The sequence below is a fragment of the Mesoplodon mirus genome (genome assembly GCF_964341445.2).
Source record: "Mesoplodon mirus genome assembly, chromosome: 3".
NCBI classification, from domain to species: domain Eukaryota; kingdom Metazoa; phylum Chordata; class Mammalia; order Artiodactyla; family Ziphiidae; genus Mesoplodon; species Mesoplodon mirus.
Genome location: NC_138978.1, coordinates 142,854,372 through 142,868,334, shown reverse-complemented (window position 1 = coordinate 142,868,334; position 13,963 = coordinate 142,854,372). Strand labels below are relative to the sequence as shown.

The 13,963-nt window shown below is 42.6% G+C and overlaps 2 pseudogenes across 2 annotated transcripts in view; one reads left to right on the top strand and one right to left on the bottom strand.

The window, feature by feature from the left end:
* LOC309799569 (U3 small nucleolar RNA-associated protein 25 homolog) overlaps positions 1–10,125 on the top strand; it is a 29,783-nt pseudogene extending 19,658 nt beyond the window's left edge. The window contains exons 9-12 of the transcript XR_014296154.1: positions 885–1,067; positions 1,204–1,316; positions 2,040–2,285; positions 8,494–10,125. The product of XR_014296154.1 is annotated as a U3 small nucleolar RNA-associated protein 25 homolog (transcript). The remainder of the gene's footprint in view (positions 1–884; positions 1,068–1,203; positions 1,317–2,039; positions 2,286–8,493) is intronic.
* LOC309799286 (centrosomal protein of 78 kDa-like) overlaps positions 1–13,963 on the bottom strand; it is a 659,089-nt pseudogene that overhangs the window by 366,153 nt on the left and 278,973 nt on the right. The window lies entirely within an intron of this gene.

Here is a 13,963-nt window from a genome sequence, read left to right as displayed (position 1 = left end):
GGTTGAAATCCCTCCTCACCAGGAATGTTTTTATCTAAAATAGTTCCTCCTGTTTATGCTCGTTCTCTTTTGTTTGGTCTTCAGTGGAGATGGGAAAACATTGCTCATGATTTCTTAATTTGTGATGTTTTACAGAGAAATGTAAGATGTTTTTGTCCCCCTACTGTAATTTGTACTATAATTTTTTTTCTCCCTCTCAACATACGCTGCAATGTTTTGGGGTTTAGGATTGTGCTTTGGAACAATCCTCATCACAGAACTATAGGTTTATTTTTATAAGGCATGTGAGAATTTACCTTTTCTACAACCCCAGGACTTGGAGTAAGTTTGGGACAGATAAAGGGGAGTACTTATTTATAAAGTAGGGAATAAACTTATAGTACTTGTGACCCTTCAATATACATTACAAGGTAAAAATATGATTAAAATAGAAAAGGCATGTCAATGGTTGAGTCATCTTTATTTTGAGCAAAAGGCACATGTAGTCATTCAGGCAATTTTCTAACGTTTTGGGAACCAAGTCATGGAAGGACAGCAGCTCTGTTTTCCGTGTCATTTCTCTTCTCGTCCAAGTCTGGAACTGAGTTGCTTATAGAGTCACCAGAGTGGCATTTCAGAATTTCCTTGAAAAGAAATATTCTGTATAGGTAGCATCTTGATCCTTTTTGAAAGATCCACAAGGTGGCCAGTTTGAGCTTTTCTTCTTGTTCGCTTGACTATGGGCAAGTCACTCACCCATCTGAGCCTGTTTTCTTGTTGTAATTTGGGAGATGATAGTATCTACTTCATGGGGTTAAATAAGATGATGGGCTTATAGAAAGGTTAGCAACGCCCAACAGGTAAGTGTTCAATAAGTATTAATGGAGTATTATTTCTGCTCAAAGCATTTGATGAACCACATGAACCTGCTGCCCTTGGACTCACATGGGGTGGACTTTTCTCGAGTGCGCCTGTGGAACCTCAATAATTGGTCCAAGTACTATCGTCAGACGCTGCTGTTTGGGGCCCTGCAGGATGCCCAGATCAACTCTGTGTTCAACAAGTACTGCGTCAATGTGCAAGGCCAGGTGGGTTCTCTCCTTCTTTCTCTGAATTTTCATGAAGTATTGTGTATAGTTTGGGTCATGAGGCAGAAGGAGAGGACAGCATTTGGTCAACAATGGGGATAGCTCACTTCCTAATGTTCTCACTGACTCCTGGCAGGTGGCTGTGAGGAACGTCCCGATGACAGGCTGCATCAGTCATGTCCTGGTGCAGCTCCCACATGTCTTCCAGAGGATGGAACCTGAGAACCTAGCTTCAGTGATTGATGCCAGGTACCCTCCCCTGTCCCATTGGACCCCTGGGGGTCACAGAGAGGGATTTTACTTGGGCATTCAAATTTAGAATTGTATTCCATGTTGGCTTTATTAGTTACCATTTACAAAATGAAATGAGATAATTGAATCCAATCATGCCATTGACAGAGGAGGACACTGAAGGCCAGAGAAATGGTGTGTTGTCCTAGTTCTGATAGTGTCAGGGTTAGTAAATCAAGGGTACTTTCCCCTAGACTGTGGCATTTTTAAATTACATTAATTTTTTAATGCCTCATGTCAACAACTTAATTCTAAGCCCTTCAGGGCAAGAACTGTTTTTCTAATTCTCTGTGTAACTTCCCCCCATCTTCTCATTGTGTTTAGTCAGGGGACCCATGGTAGCAGAATGGTGCTTAACACATGGTAGGTGTTCAGTAATTATTTGTTGACTGACTGATTGACAACTGAATGAATGAATGATACAGTTACGTACTTCCTAGAATAATTCTCTGGGATATACCAGCATCACATCTATCCTTTATGATGAATAGTGTTGGCACTTACTTTTTGATGCGCTTAACAAGTTTTATCCTTACATAATCTCTTTGCAATGAGGTAGGCCAAATTGGCCTCTTAGGGGAGGTAGAAGGAGACTGTGACTTGCCCAGGGTCATGCAGTTGGCAGTGACACTATGGCTCACCTCTAGACCACTGACTCTGCCCTTTGCCTTTCCAAATCAGGTTTAACTTTTTCATCAACAAGATTTTGCCTCAGTATCATGATGCAGTCATGTCTCACACGCTTATCTATGTCCCCTCCTACTTTGACTTTGTGCGTCTCCGAAATTACTTCAAGAAGGAGGAACTGAACTTCACTCATATCTGCGAGTACACCCAGAAGTCTGGTGTCTCCAGGGCCAGACACTTCTTCCTTCAAGGAGAGAAGCAGTTCCTGCTCCTCACAGAGCGCTTCCATTTCTACAAAAGGTAAAGTAGGACCAGGTTTCAAGTGTCCTCTCTGGAGGGCCTGCTTCCAAGTGCGTGGTGGGCTTTGCTGTGTTATAAGGTCCTCCCTTGCTTCACCTCCTGCAGACAAGCCAGAGTTTGGGGGGCTGGACAGACTTTTCTTGATTGGTTGGTTGGTTTTCTTTCAAAATGGGCATTGTTGGAAAAGGTGGTAGAAACGAATGAGTGACTACAGCATAACCTGTATATAGATCTGGAGTGGGTCCATACTTAGGGTACCTCCTGTAGCTGTGGGTATACCCCTCAAGAAAGACATTACAGAGTTGAGCAGCTCTCAACAGAATACAGGAAGGGGAGGAACCTGTCGTAGAAGCACAGATGAAACACTGGGGACTGTGTGGTCTGTGGAGATGGAAGTTGAGTGCAGGGTCAGTGTTCAGAAAGCTCTCATTTGTCCTGAGGCAGTGCACACACACTTCTGCACCAAGGAGAACCAGGACTAAGGGGCTCCTTGAAGTTTATGAGAAGCAAAAGGTGAGGGGCTTAGAGGTGAATATTTAAGGGCTTCAGGGTTTGCTTCTTGCTGGCATCATTATTTGCTTTGTTCCAGTGAGTTGTTTTCATTCATGTTGGAAATGGTATTTTGGGGGAGTTTGCACTCAGCAGGTCTAAAGAACCCTTAGTTTTCCAAAAGCTTGATACATCAAAGCAAGTCCTTTAAATGAAGTGGATGGATTGGAAAACTTCCCAGCGTGATTGTCTGTAGCAAGTGTGAACTAAGCTGGGATGAAGACTGCTCTCAAGTAGCAACTTTTCAAGGAGAGGGCATGATGTCAAAGGAGCCCTTTCTCTTAAGTAGGCAGGACAGTCTTCTGTCTTACACTGTTCATTTATTGACCAAACAGTTTTGTCCCCAAAGTCACTATAAAGACAAACCGAACACGTGCCATTAGCTTTGTACCCTGGACCAGGTTAGTGGGTGTTTAAGTTGAATGGAGATAATCTGCAACTGCCAATTATCTCAAGGTTCCCAGCTATAGATTTTTTTGCTTGAGAGGTCACCAAGGTGATGATGGGTATTTTGATCTGCAGTGTCTTTGTGATTTGATTTTTTCATTTGACCTTGGGAAAAGTACATGTATTTTACACTCTAGTATCCAGCTTTAAAATTCTGTATTTATATTCTCTATGGAAGTAGGCCATGTTAGACATACTGCAGTTCATTTGTGAGCTAGCAAAAAACTTTCAACCTGAGGATTTGTTTTCTCTGGGGAGATGAAACCAGTAGAATCTTAGGATGGGATGGGCATTTGGTCATGATGGCCCTCCTGAGGGGAGGACAGTTCACAGTTCTTTCTCTGAGCATTATCAGTGGGTTAGCACAGGAAGGATTCTTAAGCAGGGGGCAATCAGAAACTCTGGAGGTAGGATTTCTGGAGGTGGGAAACGCTAGTGGGGTGTTTCTGAGTGCTCCCTGCCCCAGGGAGAACCCCAGTTATAGAAGTAACAGACCTCATCTTTATAGACTGTATGCAGGAGCCAGCCTTGCAAGTCAGTTGTGGTTGCCTCATTTATCTTTAACAGTTGTCAGGTAACATAGACATCGGGAATGTCCTTAGTTTTAGGTCCTGTCACAGTGTTACGCCATATTTGTAGGGGTCACCGAAGACCCAAAGCACATACAGGAGAGGAGGAAGGCAGGGGAAGAGGTGCAGAAGGTCATGGGAATTGTTACTAACTGCCCCTCTGAAGAGGTTCTGGTCACGTGCTCTTATTTCCAGGAGATGCCTAGTCTCTACTGTGCACGAATTGGTACTAAGAGAGATTTTCTTGGGTTTTAAATGTAATACCTATTGGAATTGGTTTTGTTGTTTTATTTTGCTTTAAAAATACTCTCATTATATAAGAGTATTACACAATTATTGTAGAGAACCTAGAAAATCTAGGTTAAAAAAATGGGATCACCTATAATCTTACTGATATAAATACCCATTTTGGTGTATTTCTTTCGTGTCTCTTTGATGTAAAAAACATGTGCACGTGCACACACACACAGACACAGGCATTTTAAAAAGGACACCAAAGTTGGGATCACAGTGTACACATTTGGATTTTTTTTCTTTTATCTTGAATGTTTTATGTGCTTATTGAAAAAAAGCTTAAATAAGTTAGCATTTTGATATATATTTGTATGTTATGGATGTATTTTTAAGTTAATATATATATAGTTCTACTATATCCTGCCCCTGCTCCAACTTTTTATTTGGGAAAATTTCATTTCAAAAGACATTGTAAGACTATCCCAGTGAACATCTCTAACTCCTTCCACTTAGGCTTCACTAGCTGTTAGCATTTTGCCACATTCTCATGCACCCACATTCTCTGTCTCTCCTTGTCTCTTTCCACTCACATCTCTTATTTTTTCTTCCTGAACCATTTGAGAGTAAATTATGGGAGGCTTCATGACACTTAACTCCTAAATCTTTCAGCCTGTAGAGCTTAAAAACATTCTTTTATCTAACCACAACACCATTAACATACCACTTGACATTACTGCAGTAATACCATCTAATATTTAGTCTGTATGCACATTTTCCTAGTTGTTCCCAAAATGACTATTACAGCTGTTTCTCACCACCCCCCCGACCCCAATCCAGGATTTAGTTAAGAATCCTACATTGCATTTGCGTGACATGTTTCTTTAGTCTATTTTAGCAGTTCTCAAGCAGGAGCAGTTTTGCTCCCCAAGGGACATTTGGAACTATCTGGAGACATTTTTGGTTGGTACAGTTGGAGGGTTATTCTAGTGGTCTAGTGGTTCAAGCGGGTCAAGGCCTGGGTGCTGCTAGACGTCCTACAGTGCACAGGACAGCCCTTACAACAAAGAATTACCTGGCTTAAAATGGCAGTAGTGCCAGGGTTAAGAAACCCTGATCTAGAATAATTCTCTGCCTTTGTTTCTTGCTGTGATACTGATATTTTTTGAAGAGTCCAGTCCAGTTTCCTGTAGAATGTCCCACATCTGGATTTGGCTGTTTTCTTATTATTTAGATCAGTGTTCCCAAACTTTGCCACATATTAGAATCCCCTTGGGGAGCTTTTAAAAATCTGAATGCCCTGGTCATACCCCAGTATCAATTAAATCATGGTGTTTGGGGATGGGGACCAATTACAGGTACTTTTAAAAAACAAATAGGTGATCCAGTGAGCATCAGAGTTCGGGGACCAAAGATTTAAACATTATTTTAGTAAGAATTCTACATAGAGGATATTGTGTACTTCCCCCTGCATCTCCTCAAGAGGCCCAGGGTGTCAGTTTATCCCATTTTTGGTGATACTAAATGTAATCACTTGGTCAAGGTAGGTCTGCTAAATCTTTACATTGTAAAAATACCTTTTCTGTGTAATTATAAGTAATCTTTAAGGTGTGTATAGCATCCTTTTTAATGGTTGCATAGTGTTACATTGTATGGGTATATAATTAACCCAGTTTCCTTTTAATGGGCATATTGATTTGTTGTTTTCTGTTATTATATACAATAATGCCAAGAGCATCCATACGCGTAGTTGATGGCATAGTTGCCTAGGCATTTCCTTAGGATAAATTTGGAAAGGAAAACTTATTTGTTCAAAAGCTGTACCCAGTCTAAAATTTGCTGTGTGTTGCCACTCCCATCTTCTCCCCTCCCCGGTGAAATACACACTCACAATAATTTATACTCCATTAGCCTATTTCTGTAAATTCTGTAAATATTTCTGTAAATTCTTTTTTCCAGTGACTTGATAATCAAAATGATACCTCATGGTTTTAATGTCTTTTTCTTGCTTTTCTGTGTTTTTTGTAATTGTCAGTTGAATGTAGTGCCTGAGTAAGTAGTTGGCCTGGACGCCTCTTCTGTCAGGCCACTAGTGTGGCAGTTGTGAATCTAGTTAGGATTTGGTTGTTACCATAGTTGCCTTCTATTTACCACAAACTGCCAGTTCCTCCAGCAGACAGTGGCCCACTGTGGGGCCCAGTGCTGGAGGGCCTTGTCTCAGTGTCCTGCTCCCCTCTCAGCTTTCACCATGCCCTGCACCCCTGTGCCGAGGGAGAGCCTCTCCCACGCTCCGGCCCCTCCCCCAGCAGCAGGCTGCTCCTGCTCGCTCCTCCCCTAAGGCTTGAAGTGGGGCAGTTGTTCTCCTCCTGGTCCAGCTCAGATGCAGGCAGGTTCTGTCCATCCTGGGCTTTGGAGCTGGCGCTTTCTCAGGGCTCCTGCACCACCCTCCATGGTGGCCAGCCTCTGCCTTGTTCTACGAGGGGTCTTGGTGGGAAAGAGTTCCCTGCATCTCTGCAGTGGTGGCAAACATCTGCTTACATCAGTGCAGGATCTTGGGCTGAACAGGCTTCATGCCCTTTCCCCAGTCTTCATGCCCTTTCCCCTTTCCCCAGACTGCTCTTTTTACTGGATGTAAGTCCTGTGGTGGGGAGGGATGGGGTGAGGGGTTAATGCTCCTCCCTTAGGGCACACAGTTTTGCTGCTTCTGACTCCACCCTGGCAGTTGACCTTTGCCCCCTCACTGGCTTCAGGCTTTAGCTTCATATACAACATGGCTCTGGGAAGAGAGTGAGTTTTCATGTCTGCACCACCATCGGGGTCTCTCAGGTCTTCTGCCTTGCCTCCAGTCTTTCCAGGGCTCCCAGTGGAGACCTTTGGAAAAGCCCGTGAAGTAAAGGAGTGTCTGGGAATCCCAGGGATTCTGAACTGTCATGCAAGCCCATAATTGCCCTTTAAGAACTTGTTAAAAGTGTAGCTTTTTTCTTCCTACCCACTTTCTTAGCAGCTGCCCTCTTCCCCACTGTGCTCTGCCAAAGGTGAAGTGGTTCATATGTCCTGCCTTTCTTCAGACCATCTTGTCACTCTTTGGAATTCAGTCAGTGATGGGCTGAAGCTGGCTCATACCAGCTCTTAAGGTATGGTTGCACATCTCTTGCCAGTTCCAAGTTCAGCAACATGACACTGGTAGCTTGAAATGGAGTATTTACACCACAGAAATTGGCAAATGCTTCAAATCAGCACCTATCCTCCCCCACTGAGAATCAGTTGTTAAACACACACCAGGGCACCGTTGAATCAGTTCACTTGGTTGCCCTGTGACATCAGCTGTCTAGGCTCAGGAAAAGGAACACTGTTGTAGATTATCTTTTTCTTGTTAGCATGGGAGCAGTATTCTCTTGAGTTTTCTACATACTAAGCAGAAATGGAACTCTGTGTTTGTTTTTGTTTGTTTTGATAACTACTGAGGCAGAACTGTTTTTTTTCAACATCTTTAGCCATTAAAATTCCTTTATGGAAAGAGGATGTGGAAAGCTGATCCAAGTAATGGACTGCAGTTATATTTTGGGAGAGGAGGGTCTCCAGAGAGATCAGGATGAGCCAAGGGATAAAAAGACAAGGAAAACTTAACCGTCCATGAATAAAATAAAATTCCCGAGGGAGTCTGACATCAGCCCTGTATGAGAGTCTAACAGGAAAAATCAGAACCTTGTCAACGTATAAAATCTTTGGTCATGGAGCCCAAGAGGGAATGATTGATCTCAACCTGAACCGTAAGGTAAGTCACTAGGGTCTGCACCCCCCCACACCATGCAGCCCTGTGCAGCAGGGAAAGAAGCAAGGAAGCTGTTGAAATTAATTGCCTTCCCATAATGCCTAATGGGTCCTCGGGCAGGATTTTGTAAATGGGTGAACTTGGGACATCTGCCATGGAGTTAACATGTCTACAGAATGACAAGAAAAGACTAATGGGAGTGCATTTACAGTTTATGCTGTTTATTTTATGTACTGGGTCTGGTCTGACCTCATCTCCATTACAGAACACTGTTTTGCCTGATTATAATAAGGATAATGTTAAATTGGAAATGCCTGCTTTTCAAATTTTCTGCGACAGATTTCTAATCCTTGTCTACTATTCTTCCCCACCCTACCTCAGTCTGCTCAGATTAGGCTCAAGAAGTGCAAATTCATTTTATCATTATCTTAAGCCAAACATTAGGAATTCAAATACACTGTCACAAAAAATGAGCCCCCTCCAGCTCAAATTAGAGTAACTTTTGGTCTGTGTGTTATTTGTGCCATGGTCTTTCTCCTTGCATGAAATAGCGAGAGTGACTATGCCCCTGTAAAACTCCTTGGTGGCTTTTCCATAAAATTTCTCATGTAGACATAGCCTCTCTTTCTCCTTCTAACAGATACACAATAAAAGGCATCAGGGACCTGATTTTCTATGAACTGCCAACATATCCCCACTTCTACAGTGAAGTTTGTAACATGCTGCAAGCCACCACCAGAGGAGAGGAAGCTGCCTGGACCTGCACTGTCCTCTACTCCAAGTACGATGCCCAGAGGCTGTCTGCTGTGGTCGGGGTGGAGCGGGCTGCACAGATGCTGCAGTCCAAGAAGAACGTCCACCTCTTCATTGCTGGAGAGAGATGAGAATTGGTTGGACAGGAAATGGTGTTTGGTGTGATATGTCATGCTTGATTCTGTGTCTCTTGGACCTGATTCTGATCACTTACACAAAGAAGGGCTGCAACAAGGAAGGAGCACCAGGCAGGTTCTTAGCAGATACCTCTTTCTTTTCAGACCATATATACCTGAAAAGTTCCGTGTAAACCAGATTTTGGTAAAACCCATCTTTCAGAGGTCAGGGGAGAGCTCATGGAACTCTGAGAAGTTGATAGAAGGAATCTTCTACTTGTGAATTTTTTTGTACGCCATAAATTCTTTTGTTGTGATTTCACCTCTAATTTATTACACTTGGTAAATTCTTTCAGATTTGCCTGTTTCTATTTGACACCTTCTTAAAGTGAGGCATGCATTTCTTTGCTTGTGAGAACTGGTTATGAGAAATTGGAATACTTCTTGCTGTTGAATATCATCTTAGTTTTGGATCGCAAAGGTTTTGCAAACCTGTTATTTTTCCCCAGCCAAACTTTTTTAAACCTTAAATATTCTATTTTAATTCAGCCTAGAAGAGCACATTCGTTCACTGATCTTTTTTTAACTCCTGAATGTTTTAATGAAAATATATACTTAAAAATCACATTATATAAAATAACATTAATTTCTACCTTATTTCAAGAAATAATTTTATGAAATTCTTGATGTCGCAAATTCATCGTCAACATCACTGTCTTCATTGCTATAGTCATTTTTTAAGTCATATAACATGAAAAGAAGTTACACTTTTAAAAACATTTTTAGGGAGTTCCCTGGCGGTCCAGTGGTTTGGGCTCGGCGCTTTCACTGCCGAGGCCCAGTTTCAGTTCCTGGTCAGGGAACAAAGATCCTGCAAGCTGCACAGCGTGGCAAAAAAAAAAAAAAAAAAAAAAAAAAAATTGAACTATTCTCAGAAAAATTACCAATTCAGAACCTGAATCATCTGAAATTAAATTGCCAAGTTGCTGGGCCTGTCACTCCTAAAAATCACTCCTGAATTTAGTATGTATTTCATGTAAACAAGGACATTTTTCTATGTAACCTCAAAACAACCGTCAAATCAGGAAATTGCCACTAATCCTTGGGCCCCATTCAGATTTGCCAAATGTCCCAATAATAACCTTTATAGCAAAAGGATGCAGTTCAGAGTTACATACTGCTTTGAGTTGTCATGTCTCTGTAGTGGCCTTTATTCTGAATGGTACCTCAGCTTTTTCTTGGCTTTCTTGACCTTGACACTTTATTTTTTTAATTCTTAAATTAAAAAAAAAATTTTAAACATCTTTATTGGAGTATAATTGCTTTACAATGGTGTGTTTCTGCTTTATAACAAAGTGAATCAGCTATACATATATCCCCATATCTCCTCCCTCTTGCGTCTCCCTCCCACCTTCCCTATCCCACCCCTCTAGGTGGTCACAAAGCACTGAGCTGATCTCCCTGTGCTATGTGGCTGCTTCCCACTAGCTATCTATTTTACACTTGGTAGTGTATTATAAATCCATGGCACTCTCTCACTTCGTCCCAGCTTATCCTTCCCCCTCCCCGTGTCCTCAAGTCCGTTCTCTATGTCTCCGTCCACCTAACCTGCCCCTAGGTTCTTCAGAACTTTTTTTTTTTCAGATTCCATATATATGCATTAGCATACGGTATTTGTTTTTCTCTTTCTGACTTACTTCACTCTGTATGACAGTCTCTATGTCCATCCACCTCACTATAAATAATTCAATTTCATTTCTTTTTATGGCTGAGTAATGGACGTTGACACTTCAGAAGATTGCAGGCCAGTTACTTTGGATGGTGTTTCCTGTCAGATTAGGTTAGGTTAGGTTTAGTTTATGCATCTTTGGCAGGAGCAGCATAGAAGCAATGGTGCGTCTTCCTTGCTGTATCTCTTCAAGCGGTGCATGATTTCCACCTGTCCCATCATTATGACACTAACTGACCACTTGTTTAAGGTGGTGCTTGCCAGACTTTTCCACTATAGAATCACTCATTCCCCCTTTATTAATTTATATTAATATTACAAGTATGGATTCTTCAGTTTTTATTCAATGGGTTGTAATTGGTTATTATCGTTACTCCTTTAGATGCTTAAATGGTCTCAGATGTGGCCAGCAGGAACACCTTCCAGCTGACTCCTGTGTCTTCTTGACACATCCCCCTTTAACTTGGGCATTTCTTTATTTTCTGACACTATAAGACATTCCAAGTTTGTCTTGTACTTTCCCTATTCCAGCCCTGCTTTCTTTAGTGGAAAATTATCTTGAAGCGAAGATTTGAGTGCTAAGTGTACCCAGTACTGTTGTGGAGCCACTGGTCCCAGGCCATCTCAGTGGTCAGAGTTTGGGAATATCTGCATGCGTGTATATGTATACACATACCTATGTGCCCATGACATCTAAATTTATTTCTGTATCCATATATTGAAAACCATGAATTTACACCTTACCTCCAATTTCAGACTGACAACACAGGGTTCCTTTTGTTTTCTCCCTTTCCAAACTTGTAACTCCCTTCTCAGATAGTGAGACATGTGGCTCCCATTAGGCTCAGTGGAACAACCCATATTGCTACAGATTTTCTTCCTCTTGGACATGCTTAAAATTGCTCATCAAAAAAAAAAAAAAGTGAAATCACTTTTGGGGTACTTTTCCTGCTAGATATTTAAATAGGCATTTTTATTTGTCTCTCAACATGGAGAGTAGAACTATTCATTCCATATATAGATGGGTTCCTAAAGTTTTGCAAATTTATAGGCTTAAGCCAGCCAAACTCACGGTACAAAGAACATGTTCTTAAATATATATTTTTAAAATGGAGTATAGTTGGGGCCTCCCTGGTGGCGCAGTGGTTGAGTCCGCCTGCCGATGCAGGGGATACGGGTTCGTGCCCCGGTCCGGGAGGATCCCATATGCCGCGGAGCGGCTGGGCCCGTGAGCCATGGCCGCTGAGCCTGCGCGTCCGGAGCCTGTGCTCCGCAACGGGAGAGGCCACAACAGTGAGAGGCCCACGTACCGCAAGGAAAAAAAAAAAAAAACAATGTGTGCTGTCTATGCCAAAATAAAAAAAATAATAAAAAAATGGAGTATAGTTGATTTACAATGTTGCATTAGTTTCAGGTGTACAGCAAAGCAAATCAGTTATACATATACATGTATCCACTCTACAAAGAATTGTCTTATCCATAGAGTGCCCTGTGGTTATTGGCATATTTGTGCTGTGTTTACCATAGAGCCTGTGTATTATGAGAAAAGAAACGAGTTATTTGCCTAGTTCAGAGATAGGAGGAAGAAGGGACTCTGATTACCCCCATCTTCTATTTCCATATTCTTTTCCCTGTGAATTGTAGCTAATTCATGGCTTTCATTATCACTATTCACAAGACTCTCAAATCTCCATCTTCTCTGGACCTCCACTCACATGTGAGCCTGGATTTCAAGTCTATGTATAGCCCCAGAAATACATGTTTTTTTAAGCATCCCTACTGATTTTAATGCTAGCTTGTAGCCAGCTAACTGCTTCTCGCCTACAGAGAACACTGAGGGTTTCAAGTGCGAAACAAGCAGTATTGCTTCTGTTCCTGGCTCAGCACCTGGGAAAGAAGGTAAGCCTCAGCAGTGGCCCTGGCTCCTGAGTTGATTGCAAAGAGTTGACTTTTTGGAGTGGTTTCATCAAAAGCATGCCTTAACGTCAGGTCTCTCACACAAAATAAGGGAGAGAAGAGGGTCTATTGGACCACGGATAATAACACCTGAGCTGGAATTATACACAATCTTGATATTTCTTAGCAAGGCTCATCTTCAGCAAGCAAGTACCTATATAGTGCTGGTAGAAAATAGACAAAGGAATGGTCCCAATCCTGGGAAGAGGTAGAATTTTAAGGTAGGAAGAGGAACTTAACCAGAAAGTAAGAGTTTTAAACTTTTTTTTTCCTTCCCACAGTAATAACAACTTAGCACTTTTCTCTTTGAGGGGAAAAAAGCTTTGAGTCATGAATGCTTTCTGCAGCTGGCTGCACCATATGCAGTATTCAAAAGACAAGAACTAGCTAATCATAGAGAACCAGCGGCAGCTTAACAGCCCTCTGCTGGCTTCCAAAAGGCTTATAATTGAGTGCAGATGGTCCCGGCAGGATGGGTATGAATCCCTGCTGACTCCTCACATCCCAGAGGGCCAAGGGGGGCTCATGAAGCCTCCCAGCCCTGATTGTGCCCTCGTGGGAGCCACTGAGGAAGGAGGGGAGGCAGGTGGTGTGAGAGCCTGCTGGCTGCCTTCTGCCCAGCCTTCCCTTGGCTGCGTGAACAGATCTTCAGGCTGCAGAGTGTAGCTTTGATGAGTCTAGGGTCTCAAGATTATAGAAGTCCTGGGGTAAGGGAGCAGGGTTGGGGGTTCTTTATAATCATTGGAAGAGCCTCATCGTGTAACCTGCAGGTGGCTGCAGGGCACCAGAGCCTCACGGAGGAGGGGTGTGGTGGGCACTGCACAGACTGCTGCTTTCAGGGAGCATCCTCCTGGGGGTGGGGCCCTCACAGCTGGCCCGGCCTCTCCTTCCCATCTCTTTCCCAGCTTCTCTCTTTAAAGGAATCATGGTAGTCATCCTTGCACCATTCACAAAAAGCTTTTCTGGCTTTTCTAGCTAAACAATTCTAAACAAATTTCAGTCTGCTTTTAATACCAGAGTCAGTGAATTGGGAGTAGATACACAGATAATCCAAAATTCATGTAGTCTTTGGAGGGAGAAAGAAGACAGCTCCCTCTCCTTTCCTTGGGGCCTAGCCATCCCTCCCACGTGAATCTACCACGTCTAGCTGACAGCACAAAGTGCATTTCTTTCTAAAGACCTGTATTTCTTCCTCTTATACCACATGCTCTAGCCAGAGCTGCAATAAAATTCTATGTATTTTATGTCCTGTTTCTGAGCTGAACACGCGTTCCTATCCCCTCATCGATTGCCTTGTTTCTGAGGACCCTCCTTTCTTCAGATGTGGGAAGGAGTTCTCTCTGCATTGCTTGCATTTCAGTATAATTCCTGGATTTGCCTTTCACCTCTGGCCACGTTGCCATCATTCCTGTGGGAGGTGAGAGCATGAGAAAGAACAGAGGTCTGGACCTCAATCAAACGGGCTGGCTGTCTCAATAGTTAAGAGTCCTATGCGCCAAAGGAGTCAGGGCTGAGATTGGATTGCTACAAGGCTTGCTCGGCCTGCACAGAGAAAT